General features: G+C 37.8%; 2 long non-coding RNA genes across 3 annotated transcripts; one reads left to right on the top strand and one right to left on the bottom strand.

Annotated features, from left to right (window-relative positions):
• The first annotated feature begins 4 nt into the window (after nt 1-4).
• Nucleotides 5-21515, top strand: LOC139959395 (uncharacterized). 2 transcript variants are annotated; one of them, XR_011790095.1, is made up of 3 exons: nt 5-1574; nt 15403-15522; nt 19728-21515. It is a non-coding gene; the product is annotated as an uncharacterized lncRNA (long non-coding RNA). The 2 variants fall into 2 exon arrangements; XR_011790094.1 differs by lacking the exon at nt 5-1574 and adding an exon at nt 13342-14704.
• Nucleotides 2617-4961, bottom strand: LOC139959396 (uncharacterized). The gene is made up of 2 exons (XR_011790096.1): nt 3797-4961; nt 2617-3114 (listed from the first exon to the last, which is right to left on the bottom strand). It is a non-coding gene; the product is annotated as an uncharacterized lncRNA (long non-coding RNA).
• Nucleotides 21516-23855: the final 2340 nt, after the last annotated feature.

Below are 23855 nucleotides of genomic sequence, written 5' to 3'. Positions count from 1 at the left end.
AAGTTTAGACCAATTTAGGCCTCCCTGGAACAGCATACAGAAATTGATTTCTGCTGAGTAAAGAGGTTTGTTTACAAGTGAGGAAAACTTCAGTCTCTCATAGTAAACAAGCAATCTGCATGGTTATGATATAGAAAATTGAGGGTGCTATGAATGGCCAACTTGTCAGCTATCCAGTTATTGGTTGCATTTAGCTTGTGAGAGCTAAATAGATTAAGGGATCACATTACTTTTTGATTTAGTGTGTATTGGGTAGTGTTTGCACGGGTTATCCGGGTACCCGCCCGACGCCATACTACCCGGTTCCTAATTTATTACCCGCATCCTCCGTAGTGTGATATAAAAAAAAAAAAAATCGCAAATCGATGGTTAGGCAGATTTCCCATTGACTTAGTGTGGTGTTAGGCTACCATGTGTCGAAGATAACAGCAATAACGAAAGTACTCCATGGATATCTTATAACTGCGTCACAATTTCAGCGAATAAACAGATGGTTAGGCCTAGCTAGATTTCTCATTGACTCAGTGTGGTGTTTGGCTACCATGTGGAAGAAATTATTATTTATTCATTCGTTTATTTCATGGAAGGAAAGGCTGACAAGGAATTTTATGAGATGTTTACGGATTATAGACGGGATAACTAAAAAATAATAATCGCAAGTGGCTGTTAAAGTGTTTACTAATCGTTTATTCCAAATGCGATCAAATTGTGCGAATCGCACAATCTCGCGGCTAATGCGAACCCTGGGCCTGCCTAATAGATAGTAGTAGTAACAACTGTTTACGAGCTAAATTGGATATTTATATGGTGAGATCAATAGACGTGGAGAGCAAGCAAAAGCCGCGACGGCAGTGCGATGTTAGTAGTAATGTTAATTATATGAAGTTATTAACAAGTTAATGAAAGAAACAATAGCAAATAGAAATTATTGAGGAAGGTTTTATACCTTATCTTACACCTACGTTTTTGAACATGAAAACATTGTCAGTAGAGAATATGATTCATTTATTATGGCATCCAATATGTCATTTCTTGAAAATTGTGATACTCGAGGGTAAACAATTTTTTTCCGGGTACCCGGATACCCGACGGGTAACGGCTCTTGGGTACCCGGTTCCCGATTTTTGGACCCGTGTAAACACTAGTATTGGGGCATTTAATAGGTGTATACTACCACAGACTCTTTTATCATGCCGACTAGTATTCAGCAATTGGTTGAGCAATATTGTGTGTCTATGTGTAGGACATTTTATTTGACCGCATAAGAATCATAAACATTTTCAGAAGTCCAACACCTGTTAACAAACAATTTAATAACTTGTTAGTACTTTTATTTTACAATCATTTGGTCAGCATGGAATGTCATTAGTTGAATCACAGAAACTATATTTGGTAAGTTGAAACTATGAAGAATCAACAGTGTGTTTTGTTTGTTTACTATTAAAATAGGAATTAATGGCCAAAGAAGTTCAAAATTCCAAGGCTGCTACTAGTGCTTGAGGGAAGACTGAAAGCAGAAAGAATGCCTAATGACAGAGAAAGAAGACATTATACAGACACTGTGTGACTGCATGGTAGGATATACATGGCTAAAATAGGTAAACAGTTTAATACTGTAAACTCACACTATATCATTGCCAAACAGCTCTCTGAAATCTGAAATAATCACGAGGAGCGATTTAATGCTGCAACGTTACGCTGGAGACCCGACTTGCATTTGACAGATACTAATAGTGGGCCCAACTTACAATAAAGTGAGCCTAACAAGTAACTTTGAAACACTTCTTAAGTTCAGGCTCAACCTTGAAACTTATTTTCGTGACGACCTTCAAAACTTGTTTTGCGACAAGCTCTGCTAACCTTTCAACCAGAGACAAATAAATCATATTTGCTCACGCTCGAAATGATGCTGATTTAATAGTTGCGCGCAGATTCCTCAACATCATGTGTATTTACTGCGTTACTAGCGGGGCCCTATGTGGGTGAAAGTGATTTGTATGTGCTTCCTCCTGCACTGCTGACAGCCGCCCGGTCCATACATTTGTATATTCCCACCTACGAAAACCAGTGTCTAATATGTTTATGAGCTTGCCGAACGTTACAACATCATACAGAAAGCCATGCCGGACAAAATTATATTTAATGAAATAGTAACATATACATTAGTTACTATTTATAAATATATGATATACAAATATGTCATGCATAAACTATATACACGAGGTGTATGAGTAATCTGAATATAAAACGGCATTGCTTGTTATCTCAATACATTACATGTATAGAGATATTGTAACAGTAAGTGGGACTTTCTCTTCTCTTACAAATTTTTCAGCGTCCTCAAACAAAGTTCTTTTTCTCTGGAATTTCCAGAGCAAGAATATATCATATAGACCAACAAAAGTTACTATTTTTTATTCCAGAATTGTATCTCATTCTGTGACTTTTTCACCGATTTATGTCCAAATCGGGCCAATTTGGACTGAAAACACACTTTGACAGACCTGTTTTGCACACGCTCCAAAACTTATGTTTTATGAAAGAGAATAGAATAGAACTGTCTTTCAACAGTGGTATCGTCTAAGATAGGGTCCTATGTATTATATATTTTATTAAAATTTTAAACTTTCATTTGTTGTTTACAGGTAGGTATTAATAAGAATTTTACTACTTGTATATGACATTTAATGGCTTTTATTTGCTTGATTTGATGTTTAAATGATTTTTCTTTCTTAAAACAACACTGAGCTGCCGCCCCTACTTTTAGTAAAAAGGTCCGTTTTTGAAGATTAAGCCCCGCCCCCAAGTCTGTTTTGTAGCAGATTGGCTATGACTCATAACAGCTACATGTTAGATATACGAAAATGGCTACCCTCGCGAACAATTTTCTGTTCTGTAGTTAGGTACGCGGAAAAACGTGGGTTGTTTTGATATCTAGAAGTGGACACAGTTTTGATGGTAGTCACCACTACAGTCTACAGTAACATACAGTAGGTCAATAGGCCTAGCTCTCAAGGCAGGCATCAAGAATATGGTCGAGTTGTTCGCCTCTTCTAATTTGGCTGTTGTCATTGACGTCAAACTATATGACCAAAAAGTCCAACTGAGACTGACCTACAGGGATGTAAGTCTTCCGTATTTTTACGGAAATCCGGTTTTTTTTTATTCCAATAAAGTTCCACAAAATTGTTCGAATATCAAAGACACAACGCGGCAAAAATGCCTGGCCCGTTGCAGCAAGCTAACTTCAACTTTCACTCATCGATCAATCAAAATACCATTCCTGTTTCGCATCATCGCATTGCACTGTACAACATTGTGCCATGTGAATATCGTTGCGTACGTGCGAACTTCAAATCGCCATAACTCATTTCTGTTCTTTGAAAAACCTTGCCTAATTCACGTTGATTGGACTGCTAATTAATATCTTCGTAACTGCTGGTGCTCGACATAACTTTCGGAATTAACGCTTGTGATATTTGTGAGCGGCGGAAATCTACGGGATACGCATATGAAAGTCGATATTTGTGATCGCATTCGAATGTGAGACTGTTTTTTATTCCGTAGTTCGCTGCGACGTATTCGTAACTTTGAGGTAGCCTAACATAACGATAGTGTGTAAGTAGTAAGAACTAGGGGTAAGATGTGTTAGCGCTAATACTTCTGAGCTAGCCTAACATAACGATAGTGTGTAAGTAGTCAGAGCTAGGAGTAGGATGTGTTAGGACGGCATTCACCCGGGGTCTCCGAATAGTTTTCCGGGTTTTTTTTTTTGGCTGCACTTACATCCCTGGACCTAAGATGAAGGATACCACATAAAAAACAAGTTCTTAAATATTCTATGACATTACTAAACCTTGCAAAGTCGTTCTTTCGACTAACAGGCAATGAGCGCTAAAGGCAAGACTAGCAGGATAAAGTGTAACCTGCAGAGACTATTCGTGGCAAAAATGCAAGTTATATATTTGTTGTACCATGATTGATATTGATAATTGTAGAGACAGAGCAAAGATTTGAAATTAGGAATAAAAATTAAAACTTCCAGTATTGAGATACTGCATCATTGATGCTCTTGTATATATATATATATATATATATATATATATATATAGCAGCAAGAAGCAACCCAGAAAGAAACCCCGTACCAGGAACATAATATGGTTTAACCCACCTTATAGCCGTAATGTCAAATCTAATGTGGGGAAATTGTTTTTCAGACTACTCGCCAAGCACTTCCCGAAAGGAAACAAGCTCCACAAAATTTTCAACAAAAACAACGTGAAATTGAGTTACAGTTGTATGGGCAATATGCGATCAATCATCAACAGCCATAATAACCGGCTTCTATCACAAAATAAGCTTAGACCGCAGCTGGCTCAACGCATATGCAATTGTAGAGTAAAACTTAATTGCCCCCTCAACGGGAATTGCTTGGTGAGCAGTGTAATATATAGGGCCGATGTTACTACTGGTGATGACACCAAATCATACATAGGGCTATCGAGTGGCCCCTTTAAGCAAAGGTACAGTAACCACAGTAAGTCATTCCGACATGAGCGTTACGAGAAAGAAACAGAGCTTTCCAAACATATATGGGACCTGAAGCGTAAAGGTGCCCCCTTCGTTATTGAGTGGAGCGTACTTAAGCATTCCAATACCAGCATGCGTAGATCCGGTCAATGTAACCTCTGTATTGATGAAAAGCTTTGTATCCTCCTGTCCAAAAACCCGCATTTACTCAATAAGAGATCTGAATTCATCTCCAAGTGTCGCCACAATAGGCTCAAACCAATGAACCGTGCACGTAAGAAATAGGGTTCGTGTTCCCCATAGAATATATCCGCGCAGAGAGTATTTGTTCAGTTGTCTGACGATCGCCACCCTAAGGGCGTGAAACTCCGAGTAACAGCTGTACTTACCAAGGCATTTACTTATATATATATATATATATATATATATATATATAAATATATATATATATATATCTATATATATATATCTATATCTATATATAGATATATTATAGATATATATTTATCTATATCTATATATATATATTATAGATATATATATTGTAATAAACGTTAACTATTACGAGTCCATTGCTGCTCCTTACCTATTTTTAATTTGTCAGCTAGACTTGTGTATTCATTGTCTATTTCGGTGGCGGTGTTGCGGTCCGCATATTTGTATTTCTGAGGTATGTTTACAGTTAGCAACCCACCATATTTGGCGGGGTCCATCTTGTACATGTTCCTGGTTTTGTCTGCCTCTACGAAGATTTCTTTAGAGGGTGTGATGTTTTCTATGTCCTTCTTGAGGTTGGACAGGAACTTCTCCATCACTTCCTTGAACTTAATGTTCTCGACCATTTCCAGCATATCGGACTCGAATGAGACCAACTCCGGGATTTGTGGAAGGGGGACGCATCTGGATTTTAGCCCGTTTGCATCGGTGGTGGCGGTGTTGTCCTCGTCACGGCTGGTGTCACTCGTTTCCGCATCGGTGTCAGTATCGGCCAGGATGAATAATGCTCTCCATCGCATCCATTTATCAGCTTCTCTGTCATCTCCAGCAGTCTTTTCAAGTATTCTCTAGTTGATGGCAAAGGAATGTTCTTGCCCGAGTAGTTCATATTGTATCTGTAATAAAGTATGGGTCACTATTCCACGAACTACCATAAATATATATATATATATATATATATATATACATATATATATATATATATATATGTATATATATATATATATATATACATATATATATATATATATATATATATATATATATGTATATATATATATACATATATATATATTATTAGAGAAAACCAGAGAAATAAGATATGACTCATAATTGACAAATAAGGAGTAAGTTTTAGAAAATCTATTGGAATTTTCGGTCCCCCCTGGGACCTTCATCAGCAATACTTGGCAGTTGAATGAGAAGTACAAAATGTGTTTATTACATATATATATATATGTATATATATATATATATATATATATATATATGGAAGACTTCCTCCACTTTGTACTTTTGTGGCAAACAAATAAATAAATAAATAATATTATATATATATATATATATCTATATATATATCTATATATGTATATATCTATAGATATATATAGATATATTATAGATATATATATTGTAATAAACGTTAACTATTACGAGTCCATTGCTGCTCGGAGTTGTACAGCGATCGTCAGGCCTACTGATCCGTATAAAATATGGGTCGCTATTCCATGAACTACCATTTGGGTTTGACACGGCTGGGTGGTTTCCTTTTGTGTCTGTTGCCATGTCTACAGGTAGAGATGAGCTCGCTTCTCTAGTTGAGCGTGTTGCCTTTGAGGATGGTAATTTGGAGCTTTTCTTTGCAAAGATTGCATAGACCAGAACCAGACTGCCGCTTGTGCGTTTGGACTGTGACACAATTTCCCAGTGTATTGAATATTCAGCTTTTTTCTCCTTGAGTTGCCAGATGTGTTTAGAGAGTTCCGTTTCTTTCTTATATCGGTCATGTTGGAATGATTTGGTGTGGTTGTTGTATCTCTTCTTAAATTCTCCGCTCGCGAGGCCTATGTATGACGCGTTGTCGGTTCATGACGTGACTGTGGCTTTGTAAATGACGTCATTAACCAAGCAGTTGCCGCGAAGTGGGCAACTGTCTACTTCTCGGCAGTTGCATGTCTTTTCCTGGGGGGGGGGTTGGCTCGTTTCTTTCATGACCTTTGAGTTGTGTGACTTGATGATCTGTTGCATGTTTCTCATACAGCTGTAACTTTATTTTGACTGTTGATCTGTTGAAGATTTTGTGTAGCTTGTTGGTCTGTGGGAATTGCTTGTCGATGAGTTTTAGGAAGTCCGCCGCAAAGTTGGTCTTTACGTTTTTGCTGTACGGGGGGTTGTACCATGTGATTTTTCTTGACCTGCATTTCTTGTTCTGTTTGGTGTCTTCGTTTTCCTTGTTTTGGTATTTGATAGTATGGTTGTATCCAGCTGACCAGAGGGCATGATTGTAGGTGGGTGCTGCTTTCTTGAATGCATCCTGGTTAGATGATAGACCAGAGACTGTTCTTTCGATGGCTGGCAGTATGTTCTTTAGTATTGCGTGCGGGTGGTTCGAGTGTTGGCTTATGTAGATTGGTTCGTTGTTTGGTTTTCTGTAGGGCTGGTATTCATGTTCAAAGTGACGTCAAGGAAGTTGACTGTTTTCAAGTTCGTTTGGACAGTGATTTTTAGTCCACATGTATGGACGATCTTGATTAGGGCTTTTGGTATTCTGTCTGCTTTGCTGCCTGAGCATGACCTCATTACTGCTAGCCCATCGTCCCTGTTTAGAACCAAACCAGTGATATCGGGGTTTTTCTCCAGTTGGTTCAAAATGAATAGTCCCACCAATTTACAAACTTCCGCTTTGTCAAATGCAGCCATTGAGACGTGGAATTGGTTGACTGTGTCTCTCTTCTCGTTTGCCCTTGTGATCGAGAGATCTCCTTGCGTGCATGATAGTCTTGTATTCAGTATCACTGATTCTGGTGTATGCTTTGGCCCATGCTAGACATTTGTGTATGAGATCCTTGCTTATTGAAGGGTAAAAATCAACAATATCGAAGACCAGAAAGGTGAGACTGCTCTTTTCCTGTATATTTTTAATCCATTCCAGTACGCTTGTGGTATGTTTTCATTTATGTGGTCCAGCATGACCTTGCTCACTCGTCTCATTTCAGGTTTTTTGTGTTTATTAGCCTGCATTTTGTGTTACTTTGAAAAATTTCTGTGTGGTCCTTGATTGTCACGAAAGCCGTTTTGGGTCCAGTTTTATTTATTCGGTTACCTATTTTTAATTTGTCAGCTAGACTTGTGTATTCATTGTCTATTTCGGTGGCGGTGTTGCGGTCCGCATATTTGTATTTCTGAGATATGTTTACAGTTAGCAACCCACCATATTTGGCAGGGTCCATCTTGTACATGTTCCTGGTTTTGTCTGCCTCTACGAAGATTTCTTTAGAGGGTGTGATGTTTTCTATGTCCTTCTTGAGGTTGGACAGGAACTTCTCCATCACTTCCTTGAACTTAATGTTCTCGACCATTTCCAGCATATCGGACTCGAATGAGACCAACTCCGGGATTTGTGGAAGGGGGCATCTGGATTTTAGCCCGTATGCATCGGTGGTGGCGGTGTTGTCCTCGTCACGGCTGGTGTCACTCGTTTCCGCATCGGTGTCAGTGTCGGCCAGGATAAATAATGCTCTCCATCGCATCCATTTATCAGCTTCTCTGTCATCTCTAGCAGTCTTTTCAAGTATTCTCTAGTTGATGGCAAAGGAATGTTCTTGCCCGAGAAGTTCATGTTGTATCTGTAATAAAGTATGGGTCGCTATTCCACGAACTACCATAAATATATATATATATATATATATATATATATACATATATATATTGTTAGAGAAAACCAGAGAAATAAGATATGACTCATAATTGACAAGTTTTAGAAAATCTATTGGAATTTTCGGTCCCCCCTGGGACCTTCGTCAGCAATACTTGGCAGTTGAATGAGAAGTACAAAATGTGTATATTATATATATATATATATATATTCATAGACTATATGGAAGACTTCCTCCACTTTGTACTTTTGTGGCAAACAAATAAATAAATAAATAATATATATATATATATATATATATATATATATATACATATATATATATATATTTATATATATATATATATATATTTATATATATATATATATATATATATATAAATATATATATATATATATAGTATTGACATCTGTAGTAGTACGTGTCAATTTAGATGTAGCACACATGACTTTAGTAGTAGTAGTAGTAGTAGTAGTACATGTCAAATTAGTAGTAGTACATGTCAAATTAGTACACTTCAAATTAGTAGAAGTACATGCCATTAGTAGCAGTATATGCTGCTGTGGTCCTTTTTGCATTCCATATACGAAAGCCTTCAGTAAAATCTTCAACGGCTGCATCGCTATGGTTAACTGACTTTGATGAATAATGCAAACAAGAAACGTCCATATTAATGAGGTATGCGAGGCATGCATGAGCACGTGGCAATAGTTTGGTTGTGTCAGAACCATTACACCGTATGGCTTTCATGAAGACGTTAATGTGTTAACTCTTGGACTGCGTGTGCTGATATCAAGGGCGTAGGAACCGGGGGGGCTGGGGGGGCGCCAGCCCCCCCAGTGAAAAATGTGGAGGGGCGGAAGTATCATTCCGCCCCCCCGCTTCGCAAGTCAGAAAACCCCTTTTTCATTTCCAAATGAGAAAAAAATCTCATTTAGAGCACCAAATAGCATCTAAGGCCAGGTGAAAATGCAAAATTATATACAAAATGGAGTGGGTGGGTTGAAGTGTGCTATATTGCACCAAATTGCATCTGAGGCCACCTGGAAATGCAAAAAAAGTCCAAAGGGGAGGGGGACACCCCTCCCCTTAGACCCCTCCCCCAGGCCAGCCATCCGTCTTCAGCCCCCCCACTCAAAAGTACCTTCCTATGCCACTGGCTGATATGCCGTGAATGTGAGTAAAATATTCCAAATTGAAATATGTATTGCTAATCATGCAGACGTCAAAGTGATATCCTTAAATCCGAACTTGAAAAAAAATAATACTCAGCACTTTCTTTATCTTACTTAATGAGTAAAAAAAAACTGATATTTTTTGGGTACACTTGACACGTCATATCTCACAAGAAATGGTTGCTCACATTTATTTTCCGACTCAAGAGTGTACTTTTCACAAACGCTGGTAATTTATGGTTTTAATACACTTAATGATTAGACCCCAAAATACCAAAACTTTGCGCTGCTGTGGCTTGAAAACACCCCATATTGATTAGAAATTATCCTTTCAAACATTTCTGATGGCAATCACACCAACTTTATTATTGGGAGGCATCTTTTTTTAATGTCAATATGGGAATACTTAATGTCAAAAGGTCAAAAGGTGGAGTAGAACAACAAAGGTGGTGTTTGTTTTTTTATAACTCGATGTTATATCTCGATTGTTATAAATCTATCCGGCTACTGTACGTGGCCGAAGTAGCGGCATTTTAGTGAATGCATCCATGCGATTTGCAGTGAAAGGACAGAGGGGGGGTGGGGTGCAGGGACAATGATGCAAGGGACAAGAGAAGTAGGGTTTCAGGAGCTGTTGTATCCTTCCAGAATTTTGGAGGTTTTCATAGACTTTTCTTTATTTTCTAATGCAAACAGCTCTTTCAAATGTTCTACTGCCCTTTTCCCTAAGTTGTCAAGTTTAGAGTATAAATCTGTCCTTCGTCTGGACAAACATCATATTTCTTTCCGCAGGTAGGCGTAGTCCCTCCATATATGATGGGCTGTATTTGTTGTACTCCCCAATCCTTACTCATGTGAGTCCTGTCACTGTACCTGTCCCAAATCCCTACCTTTCTCACCCCTCTGGAATCCATTTAACATTCAACTGTTAGACCACACTGCTACTACTGTAGTTGAACATTACAGTGGAGTAATTGCACACGTGAATAATCAAAATAGAATATTTTGGAAAACAAAAGTCGATAATAAGTAGTTTATTATATAAACAGTATCAGTAAATGGAGCAACAATAAGCTGTAACAGAAACTAACAGGGTAGGATGCAGAGATATTTATATATTGAAAGCTTTTATTTAATGCAGTTTGGTGCCTTGAATCAGCAATTGCAGTTTTTACCTAAGTACCCAGCTTATTATAATGTACCCTCATTAAGAATCCGGAGGGGCACAGCCACTATTTCGAGGGAGAGAATTAGAAATTGTCTTTGATTTTCATTGAGATAGCAGGGGCACTACGGCAACTGTAGTTTTAGTAGGAAAACAAGGCTATTTACATACACTTGTGAAAAGGCACCAAGGCGCATGGTTTCCAGAGTGAGAAAAAACAGGTAGAATTGACAGAATTTTAAGAGCAACTTTTTTTTCAGTGGTTTTTTGAAAACTGTACATCAAAACCTTAACATTTCCTGCAGCTGCTCAATATTTACTGGCTCTTGGCACAAATTTTGCTGGAGTTTTGGACAATCTTAGAGCCCTGACTTTGATGATAAAGTTGTAGGATGATCAAGAGAGCACCTAAGGCATTGAAAGGGTTAAAAGGCATACCGCAGTTGTTGCTATCAGTGATGGATGATTTTTAAGCTCATTACCGCAAGAGGTATTTTGCCATCCACCTGCTTCCTGACGTACATATTTTTACATTCATTGAGTGTGTTTGGTTTTTAGCTCATACCAGCATGCTGGTGTGAGCTATTGTTACAGTGCGGCGTCTATCACTCTATCACTCTATCCGTCAACAATTGGTAAAGCCGCTCCCACTCACACAACGTTTGATGGAATTTCATGAAAATTGGACACAAGGACCATTGGGTATAGGGCCATCAGAGATGGTCCGAAATATGGGGTCAAAGGTCACCTGTGGGCCGTAATGGGCCATTTTGTGGAAATACACAAAACGCTTCTTCTCCTACAGATTCCATGGTACAATGTTGAGGGTTTGTCACGATAGTACTATGGAAGTTTTACCTTCAGGGTGTTCATGAATTTCAGATCAAAGATCAACTAGGGGTCTTTTGTGTCCCGGGCCCCGGCCCAATATTTTCAAATTGCTCCTGTTCGTACAGTGTATGGCCAGTGATAGTGAAACTTGGTCACAACGTTCCTCGGGATAGGAGTTACGAGGAGTGTTTGGAAAATTGAGGTCAAATGTCATTTAGGGGGTCATCGGGGGTCATTCTTTGTAATATTTTCAAATATCTCAATCTCCTCAAGATTTTGATGGATCATATTCAAAGTTGAACTGATGATTGTTGGATTGTGTATGAATAAGGTGATGCCTAATAATTTTTGGTCAAAAGTTAATTAATTACAATTAATCCCCATTGTTTAAAAAAATCTGAGCCTTCACCTTTTGCCAAAGCTCCTTTAATTTGTCTCCCAGTATCTGCAGTGTTTGTTTACATTTGTGGTTAAGCTCTGCAGAGGCTGTTAGTGGAATTAAAGCAGGACTGGGAGTTGTTATTAACTGTTGAACTGTAAGCGTGAGAGCCCTACAGCCAATCAGCACTTGCCGATTCTTAGAAGTCTTTGAGCCTGAGGTATGTAGGCAGCTATGGCGGGCCATCAGTCTCAAATCATTGGAGATCGACTTATACCGATTTAAATCGACATATACCAGTTTCATCGATTTAGCTCATTAACATATTCCAAATTAAATCGATGATAAGTAAAATAAATCGATGATATGAAGAATGAAACTGGTATATGTCGATTTAAATCGATGATATGTAGAATGAAACTGGTATATGTCGATTTAAATCGATAATATGTAGAATGAAACTGGTATAAGTCGAAGGAAACTGGTATATGTCGAAGGAAACTGGTATATGTCGATTTAAATCGGTATAAGTCGATCTCCAATGATTTGAGACTGATGGCCTGCCATAGGCAGCCAGCCAAAATGTTGGCAAGGTGTGCTTCAGGTCTGCTCAGGTAGAGGGGAGAAAGTTTAATAGGGTAGGTCAGTGGTATTGTTTGAGAGAGTTGGTAAAATAGGATTTAAAGGGGGAAAATAGGAATTATAGCCAGTGGTGTGGCCAGGATTCTGCTAACGGAGGGAGGGGGGGGGGGGGGTTATCCCTCATGGGCCCAAAATTGGTGGAATCTGAAAAATGGCCTGAAATTTGGTGGGCCATAAAGTTTTGTGGGCCCTACATTTTTAAGCTCGAAAAGGAATGAGCTTCCGCACCATTGGTGCTCTAGTTTCTTCTTTCACCCTCTGTCTACATTGTTGGTTCTCTTTTCTTTCATCTTCCGCTGCAGTTTATTCTCCCAACAAAAGGTCGCTATAGAAAATTTAGGAGATACGGCTCAGTCCGAGTACAAGCATGGCTCATCTCTGAACACGGAGTCCAGTGGTAGCGATAGTTACAGGGACATTTTAACCAGTCATAAGTAAGTTTCACTCTCTAAACATGTTTTATTTTAAGCAAGGTTTTGTCAGCTGGCAACATATTATCTATGTTTTATTCTTTTGTAAAACAATTCAAAAATAAGAAACTGACTGGGAAAAGTAAATGCAATGTATTGAGACAAGTTATTGGATAATCCCAAACCGAATGTTTACTTACCATAAATGTAACTGGTTGAAAGGTAACGCTGTATCTTGGTAACGATATTTTAAACTATCTCAAGTTGTAAAGGATTGGGAAGGTAAATAGAAGTCAATTTGGGGTGGGGGTGAGTGGAGGACGGGTGGGCAGCTAAAACAAGCTGCTTAAACGATATGATTTTTAAATTTACACTCTAAACAGTTGACTGTACTGAAAACTGCACAGTGCATTTTAAAGTAGACCACTATCTATTTCTTGCTGTAAAGCAGAACTGTTTGTAACCTTGTGTTGAGTTTGTTTTGATCTCATCTCCCTTCATGTAATGAATAGGGAGATGAGATATTGTACTTCACTCCACATCAAAAATGTGAGTGAGTGAGTGTGCGTGTCCGTGTGTGCGTGAGTGAGTGAGCAAAATTAAGTATGTCGCAGACTCCTCCTAGACCCCAAGTCCTGTCGAGTTCAAGCTTGGTGGGTGGGAGCCTGACCATGTTACAGGTAACTCATGCCTGCGCGATTGATGACGTCAAAGAGGTTGAAGGTCAAGAAATCTAAAAATTAGTTTTTAGCCATTTTCTGCATGCCAACTTGTTGGACAAAGGCATTAAACCACATTATATGTAGAGAATGAAGAGACAAAGTTTAAAACAAGACAGATTTAGCTGTTTAGGCTTGTAGTTAACGGGTCAATTGAGTTAAAGTTAAAATTGGTCTAAATTGTGCAAAAGAGTGTCCTAGACTGTTAGTCCGATCAGGTTCAAACTTGGTGGGTAGGTGCCTGACCATGTACTGTAAACTTGATCTTTGGTGATTGTCTAAATGTCATAGGTGAAAGGTCAAATACCCAGAAAGTGTAGCCATTTTCTGCTTGTCAGCATGTTGGAAAAAGTCATTAAACCACAGATATGTTGACTATAATGAGACAAATTTTAAATTAGAACTTATGCAGTTGTTTAGGGTCAAGGTCAAAGTTCATTGTAGATCCATTCCATCATAAAAGAGATGAGTACCATAGATTGCCATCTTGTCTTATGTTTTAATCTTAATAGATGCTAAGATCCCATAACAAGGGAGTTTATTAGGCAAGTTTCAGGAGAGATATGATTGATAAAGATGGCTACCTTCAAGGTATGCAAGGAATTAAGATGACTAATGAAGCAATCCATGGCAGAATGAAGGTGAGATGACAAAACTATTAATTAATGGATCATTCAACTGTCAATTTGAGTATAGTTTCATTACTTTAATGTATGTTTAATTGCTTTGTTCAAGGGCTGTCCTAACATGTTAGTGTTTGATATCATGAGATGCAAGGTTAAATTGCGACTAACATGCAACATCATGTAACATGTTGAAAATTTCAAGTTTCATTGCTTACACTACATTTCATGTTTAATAGAATGTTGAGTGAAACTACCCACTGCTGTAGGGGAGGAAACATTTGGTGTTTAATCCACAAGCTCCAGCTCATTCATTGGCGCTTAAATTTCAACTCCTACCCAGATCCCAACGAAAAGAGTAAGTGACGTCTGCTCTGTAACGCGACAATAGCATAAGAGACGGTGGTATGAACAGACCTTATGGGGAAAAATTTAACACGTCATTTAACGAAAGTGAAAATACAGTATTCCCCATCTTGGTGGGGTGGAATTCATTTCCCCCGTGGGTTGTATAACAAAAGAGAAATCTGTAAGCAACGATGATTATTAATGCATCTTTGCGTGATTGATTACTAATCCATCTTTGCGTGATTGATTATTAATCCATATTTGCATGATTGATTATTATACAAATATTGAATGGTTATGAGTGCAATAGTGCAAATATTTCATGAGTTGAAAGATGGAATGTTCCATTCAACGGGCGCAGCAGAGTTGAATGGAACAAATTACATCTTTCAACGAATGAAATATTTGCACTATTGCACGAATGGAAACCATTCATTATTTGTTTTATGCAACATATTATATTAAGACGGGTAAAATGCACTCATGCAACCGATTGTTTTGAACAGACAGGTTTCTCTGCTCTCTTACCATTGAAAAAGTGCTACCAAAAAAGTATAACTCATGGTTCTATTTCATAGAGTGGAATAGAGCGGATTTTGCATGCAATCAACAAGCAATTGACCAATCAAATGACCAGACTACAATTAGGTGTTGTATAATAATCCATATTTGCATGATTGATTATTAATCCATCTTCTTTCTGCTTAGACGTTGAAGGACAGCGTAGTAAAATCAGAGGATCCGTGAAGAGACTGTTAGCAGAGATCAAGATGTTAGGTCAAAGGGTCGTTCAGTCTCATAAAGCCATACAGAAGGAGGAAGAGCCAGGTACATTTTCAAGTTTCTTCCTTTTGGGTTTGGTACGTTGAGAGTACAAGATGGATATGATGCTCGCATTGTATAAAATTATTGGTAGCAGTATGCTGGAGACAGTGGGTTGTAGGACTATTGTTTGCGAGCGGGTCACAGATATGGTCATGTGCGAAGAAAGTTGGAATGAATTTCAAAACTAACCAATGAGTCGGTCTTGCGTACAAAGATTTACTTTGCTGCTAAATAAACCCGAGCGCGTTTAACAGGATCATGTCAAGCATAAATCAGGGACGTTTAAATTTGGTGAAAATGTTCTATTTATGGTAGTTCACAAGCGAGAATGTTACCTAACTTATATGGAATTGATGCCAAGTTTTTGTATTGAATGAGTGCAGTTGTTAAATTTTTTGTCTCCGCCATCCCCACCCTACCCCCGGAAAGAAGTATCCCTAACCATGATGGAATATCACTTAGTAATATTCAGTCTTACCGAAGGCGATGGAGTACAACAGAGTTGAGGAGAGTGGAATTTTCCGAAGGTTAAAGTGTCACTGTTCCCCTGACCAACACGGGAATGATGCTAACTTTGTTAATTTAGGCGAGGATAACAGCTAGGTACTTGACTCCATAAAGAACTCTGACATGTGGGTGTATAGAACAGAAAAATATATTGATACAATTACCGACTGAAACACCCGTTCATATAGAACGCGGACATGTGGGTGTATAGAACAGAAAAATATAGTGATACAATTACCGACTGAAACACCCGTTCATATAGAACTCGAACATGTGGGTGTATAGAACAGAAAAATATAGTGATACAATTACCGACTGAAACACCCCTTCATGAAATTACACCCTTCATATAAATCACAAATTAGGAATGATTGAATTATAGCATTAGGAAATTCTAGAAATTAAGAAACTTGATCTCTTTTCACATCTTCAAATGACAATTTCAATCCAAAAGTTTGGTAACCTTCAGGTCGCTGTCACTGTTTCACCAGCTCCCGTCTTTTGGGCTACTTTCTCTTTAGGCCAGCACCCCTTGTCTCTCTTGCTCCGCTGATTGTCGAGAACTGCAGGGTACAAAATACGTTAACTAGTATTTTGTCTAAATACATGCTCTGGAATTATCCCGAGGGTATTTGTAAGACGAACCCTAACCACAGTGAACCTTCCTGCAGATGTGAATTTCCCTTTGGGATATTGAAAACGCATAACACATAACAACATAAATAATTACATAAACCCACCACCAAGTCCTAAATTATCACAAGGCTCCCAATTCTATAATGCCCCCACTAACTGCTCCAATACAACACTTACTATATGCATACTATCTCTACCCCTAGGGCAGCTTCAATGGCCAGGATTATTCTAGAACATAATCTCTGTATCTGAAATATCATGCCATACCCCAAGACACAATGCTCCTCTCTAAAGTGATCCCTGATTGCATAATCTTGTAACACATATTACTAAGTATTATTGACATATCCCCTAGGCTAGAGCCAAAGTTGCCTAGGTCGGGATACAAACCCCCACAACAACAGTGACACTTCAATAAACAAAATGTCACTGTTCACCTGTCCCCACATGTTCTTAACAAGGATAAATAATGTGACTTACTTCACTGGGCTTTGACTTGCTCTCCAGGTACAGACTGGCACCACGATACATCCACACAGAACCGGTTACTGGTCAAATTAACTCAGGTGGTGACAATAAGTAATATATGTTTTTTTGCATATAAAATGTTGGCCTCGCAGGCTAAGCTTCAAGCATCTCAACAAGCCTGAATACAACTTAGTGCCCTCACAGGGTCTTACCACAACAGCAATAATAACCAACACACCACGCCCACAAATGACACAGCCAGTCTTGTACAACTGTACCTTTCAAACCCTGGGAGTCAAGTGAGGAATATTCTCCAACTCTGAAATGAATGCATACCATGTACTGCTCAAAACAATACATAACACAAAACAAGACACAAACAAGACAAATATACAGGACACAAAGGGATAAAGCTACTACCTTCAAGTCAGGTACAATCTAGCTTGTGCCATTCAGAGTCACTCAAGTGATACATAAGGCAATACATAACATAAAGAATACATCAAGTTTATGTACTTCGTCCTCAGATTTAGTGTAAAGTATTTTTTGGGGGTGAATATTGTAAGGATAACAAGCTCGTTCCTTTTTTCCTAGAACTGAATAAGTATTCACGCAAAGCAAATTGCTCTTTTACCCATCATCAAAGTAGCTGTGCAGTTACTAGTGTATTGGAAACAATATTATACCTGCCATAAGTTTTGCCATATGGTACTGTGCATTATTTTTTTTTTTGGGGGGGGGTTTCCCTTAAATTGTATGCGCATTGTGTCACGTTTGTTTTGACAAATAAGGCTTTGTTCTGTGCAGTGATAATCTTTCCCTATAATCCCAGAGATATAAATATAAATATATTTAGAGGAAACTCTTGAAAAAGTTTGTAACAAAATTAACGCCGAGTCAGGTCAGATCTTTCTGGAAACCCTACACGTAATGAGACTAGGAGAGAATTGGTCTGGGAGGATGGGAGGGGGGGGCGGGTTTTAGTGGAATATTTAGGAACATTGCAGTTATTGTGTGTTGTTCTCCATCTCAATTAAAGACCTGTTATTTATGTGTAAATTAACGCCTAGTTACTTAGTATTTTGCTGTTTGGATGCAGCCAGGGGTGGGACCTAGATTCCCCATCTCTTAGATTTTGTCTGTAACCCCACCAAAACACATATCCAGTACCACTAAACCCACTCCGAACTCTGTTGCTCCATTTACCTGAGCAAATCTTGCTATGAAATTGACTGACTTGCTACACAAATGCAAAGATATTGGGCATTTTTTTTTTCCATTAACAGAAACTCTAGTGTTATCATCAATATAATGATAAACAAAATGGAGAAACTTTCAGCACATGTATTCAAAATAGTAAACACTTACTTATTGCCTCCACTCCACCCTCCAGTTTAATATTCTGGCTTTGCTTTCTGATTATGTGCAGGTTTGAGATGTAGTACATTTCTCCGTCCGTGTTATTGTCAGATAATGAAATGAGAATAAGAATTAATAAAATTGTAAAAGAAAGTTTCCTTCCTCGACAGCATGACTTCATATCCGTCACTTCTTCAGTATCTACCTAAATGACAAATGTAGGCTGAATTTTAGACACAATAATGTCGTAGTCCACCAGAACAAGGTTAATTGCTGATCCAGTTCCAAGCTATTTACCGTTAAAATATGCTAAACCTCCGGTATGTTCCTTTAAAGGCTAACTTGATGATGTTATCAGCTCTTCTAGAACAGGCTTTAATGTTAATGTTAACCCATTGCTTTACATTCTAATAACTCACTCAACCAAAGCATGTTCCTTAAACTTGATATTAAAACAACAACACCCTTGCACCCATTGAAAGAAAATTAGACACCATCTATCCAAAAGTTGACAAATTTGTACTACCACTGTAAACATGTCATTTGAGACAGGTAAATATCTTTTTTGTGATTTTGTGCTGGATCTGAGGAACTCAGCTAAATGGTTAAAGTATTAGACTAAATAGTCTTGTCACTCTAAACAGTTGAACCTCGGCAAATTAATGGGTCGTTCCCTTACAAATTAAAAGTGGCAAAAAAAATCCAGCCTGGCCTAATAACGCTGTTTTTCAACCGTTCACAACAAATTAACTGAGGTTTGTTAAGCTTTGTTTCTAAAGTCATCTTTTTTATGAATTTTTCCTTCATGTCTTTCCATTGTAATATAGCTTGTAAATCTATTGCAATCAAAAAATTTTACATTTTTTTTTACATTTTATAATAATATTCTGTAACTACTGTAGTTGATACAACAATACTAGACATTTCACTAGTAGATGGGTTATAAATAAAATTAAAAAAATTGACATTTCTGACATTACATAAGTTAGGGAAATCATTAAATGTTCTTAGATCTCTGTCTGTGGCTCTGACTCCCTCCCACCAAGAAAGTGTTAATCCCCCACCCCCTCCTATCACCCAAAGCAATCCGTTTTTGCCCTTAAAATTATTGGCTATCGTTGACTCATTTGAGTCTTCAAATGTAACATGCATGATCTACACTTTATGCAGAGTTCTTACGTCTACATGGCTTGTGTATTCCTATCTAGTAATTTTCTTTCATACTCTTTTATCGACAGAACCACCTATGGTGTCCAACATGGAACAGCTCCCAGAGAGACCTCCAGAAGACTTAAATTTGTAAGAGACTTGGGAAGATGACGAAACATCAGACAGAGACAATAAATTGGAATCCCAAGCCCCTGTAGCCGATTCAGATCCCTACTCTAGTCTCATTATGGACATGAAAGCCTCCATCTTACCTCCGAGTTAAGTACAGTCTAACTTATACCAGATCAGGAAAGGCTTACAAGACGATAACCTCCTGAAGGCAGAAGAAGACAGAAAAGTTTGTTCCAATTCTGGTAGCGACGTGCCGAACGCTTCATCAATCCAAAATGACAAGCTGATGGAAGTTTCCCCCGAAGGGATTAGAAATGGGACTAAAGTTGAAGAAGAATCGGAAAGTGATTCGATCCAGCTACCAGATAGTCCTGCCGGTCTCAAACTTTCAGGATCACAAACTTTTGAGCCACCGATGTTGCAGCTTCTTAAAAGATATATTTATTATTATTATTTGTTTCATCACATAGTATTACAAGGTGAACAAGACAATATAAGTACAAATAAGTAAAAAATGTGAAAGGAAGTCAACTAAGAAACCCTTTTGGGCTTAATCGAATTGAGTACTCCCTATCTATATGTACATGTATATATTCATATATATATATATATATATATATATATATATATATATATATATATATATATATATATATATATATATACATATATATGTATAAACTGTATATATATGTAAGCTTTTCTACTTCTTTATTTTGTATCACCATGTGTGTAAATATTGAAGCACTAAGATATGCAGTTTTTTTCCTTGAAATAGCAAGAGATATAATAGAGAACACTGTTATGAAAGCTGTACTTAAAACACTTGAAAAACTGCTCTCCTAAATTTTAAGGAATAGTTTGGCAGAATTTTTTTCTGGGGAACTCTACCTTTATTTCATGCATAGTCTTGAATACTTCTGCAATACCATAAGACCATCTCTGCCCTGCACCTAAAAATACTGGGTTTTTTATTCTCTCTTGCATGTTTTCAAAATTGCCCTTCTCAAGGGTATCATGTTGAAAATTTTCTCATATTTACAGATGGAAATTATGAAGTTATGTCAATTGAGGTCATCAGCGGCCAAAATACAAAAAAAGACCTTGTAGTCTAGTTTAGTGAATATCTGTAGCATCGGTAAAATGTCATAATTAGGTGGTAGGTCCCCCTCACTGAGCATTACACTTTGAGCAGTTCTGTTAAGAGGTCAAATGTAAATTGGAGTCATCAGCTGCCAAAAGCCTGAAATCCTTGTCGACATCAAAATCAAAGCTGCGATTATCCTCATGCTCAGAAATGTACAAGAACTGAATGTTCTATGAAGAGGTCAAAGGTCACTTAGGGTCAAATTCTGACCACCTTGATCAGGCGCGTATCCAGGGGGGGCGTGCGTATCTAGGGGGGCGTTGGGGGCGTGCGCCCCCCAGGTAAGAAATAGAGGAGAGAAAAAAAGAGAGAAGAAAAAAGGGGAAAAAGAGGGGAAAGAAGGGGAGGAAGGAAGGGAAAAGAAAAAGAAGAAATAGAGGAAAAGGAGAAAAGGAGGGAGTAGAAAAAAAGGCAAGCAACTGGGAAGAGAAAAAAGAACAGTGACATAATTACAGGGCTGATCCCTATTATACACATAGGGTAGCCAGTGACGGATCGATGATTTTGGAAGGGGTGTGCGCCTCACCCTACCCCTTCCACCGACAACTCCATTTTGACGTTTTCATATTTCCTCTCTCACTAATATATATATATATATATATATATATATATATATATATATATATATATATATATACATATATTTATGTATATATATATATATATGTGTATATATATATATATATATATATATATATATACATATATATATATATATATACATATATATATATACATATAAACAATTGTACAATTGTGCTATGAAACCAACTGTGGCTGGTCTCGAACTCGACCGAGTCGTCGGGAACATGATGCATTTTCAGTATTAGACCAGGATCTATATGCGAACTGCACTAGACATATGTCCTTCGATGCAACACTGCCATCCAGAGATAAAATGTTATACTCCGACCTGAAAGCTAATTGTTACCCTAAACCTCGTACCGTAACTCATACAATGAATCTAAAAATAAATTCCGCATGTGATTAGAGAATTGAGCACATCTCCTGTGAATATCATGTAGTGCATGGGGGGGGGGGGGGGACAGGCGGACGCACCTATCACTTCTTGAGATTGTTCCAATCTGCGTGAAAATGCCCCACCACCCACCCCCACAACCCCTACGCCCCACCCCTCTTATCGCTTCCCAATGAATTACAAAACTTAAACAATAACCTTCGCCCGTAGTACTAAAACCTTGACAAAATCCGGCAACAGACCACTTCATCGATAGATAACGAGTCTAGTGATCGGGCTGTGTATATATATATATATATATATATATATATGTGTGTATACATATATATATATAGAGAGATCGTGCATATGGCAAGCCGTTTTAACATTTACTTCGCAATTAGACTTCAGTCGAATACATTTCACTTTATTGGAATACATTCTACTTAAGTGAAATGTTATTCCACTTAAGTGGAAATGTATTCCACTTAAGTGGAGTTCAATTTCCCTAAAGTAGAATTCCATTCCACTTAAGTGGAAATGGACATTTCTATTTCACTTAAGTGGAAATGCCTCCCACTTAAGTGGAATTGTATTTCACTTTAGTGGAAATACATTCCACTTAAGTGGAATTGTAATTTACTTAAGTGGAATACATTTCCACTTTAGTGGAATAACATTTCACTTAAGCTAAATAGTCCATCTATTTCACTTAAGTGGAATACAATTCCACTCAAGTGAAATGCTTTTCCACTTAAGTGAAATACAATTCCAGTTGAGTGGAATGCATTTCCACTTAAGTGGAATTGTATTCCACTTAAGTGGAATACAATTTCATTTAAGTGGAATAATATCTTTTGGGCGTCAATTTCACTTATGTGGAATTCTATTCTGCTTAAAAATACAATTCCACTTAAGTGGAATGCATTTCCACTTAAGTGGAATTGTATTCCACTTAAGTGGAATACAATTACACTTTAGTGGAATAATATCTTTTGGGCGTCAATTTCACTTAAGTGGAATTCTATTCTGCTTAAGTAAAATACAATTCCACTTAAGTGGAAATGTTGATATGTGGCTTATATATAAATACAATTTAGGGTAATGTTCGTCGTAACGCATTCAATTGCTCATCACATATGATGATGTAGTCGATCCTCGTTGCACGTGTACATTATGGCTATGGCTAATCATTCACATCTAACATTGCTGGAATGCGATCAAATAATTGTTGTTGTTACAGACACAATTCGAAGTGTTGTTTTCTCACTTGCACAGGGGAACAATCAGTATGATGCACAACAGAGGCGGCTTACATCTTGTTTAAGTAACATAGGCAGAATTCGTAACTTTTTAGATAGTGAAACTTTTGACGAAGTAAAAGATTCCATCCAAAATAAAAAAAAAGTAATACGTTCTCTAGCCCTTGTCAATGCGATTTCGGCTGTAGCTCCAACCACTTGTAATGTATTTGCCATGGCTTTATTTTGGTAATGGTATTCGTCAGGTACCAGGTCAGGTACGTACGTACTCACCTTGCACAAATGTTAAGTGCTAGCTGGATCCAGATGGACAGCCGGTATTCATTGTGCACATATCGACACCACGTACGTACACGTATCGCGGCAAGTTGTTTATAATGGCGCGCAAAGGCATGGGCAAAGTTTGGCGTTGAATGAACTAGCCAATCACATTCCACTTAAGTGGAATACACTAGCCAATCACATTCCACTTAAGTGAAATAGACTATCCAATCACATTTCACTTAAGTGGAATTGTATTCCACTTAAGTGTAATTGTATTCCACTTAAGTGAAATAGACAGGACATTCCACTTAAGTGGAATTGTATTCCACTTGAGTAGAATACAATTCCACTTAAGTGAAATGCATTTCCTAAGTGAAATACAATTCCACTTAAGTGAAATAGATTTAGCTTAAGTAAGATGCAGTGACAAGTTGATGAATTCAGCTTAAGTAAA

The sequence above is a fragment of the Apostichopus japonicus genome, chromosome 19, assembly GCF_037975245.1.
Source record: "Apostichopus japonicus isolate 1M-3 chromosome 19, ASM3797524v1, whole genome shotgun sequence".
Lineage (NCBI taxonomy): Eukaryota > Metazoa > Echinodermata > Holothuroidea > Aspidochirotida > Stichopodidae > Apostichopus > Apostichopus japonicus.
Note: the sequence above shows the minus strand (reverse complement) of the source record. Positions and strands in the feature narration are given on the sequence as shown.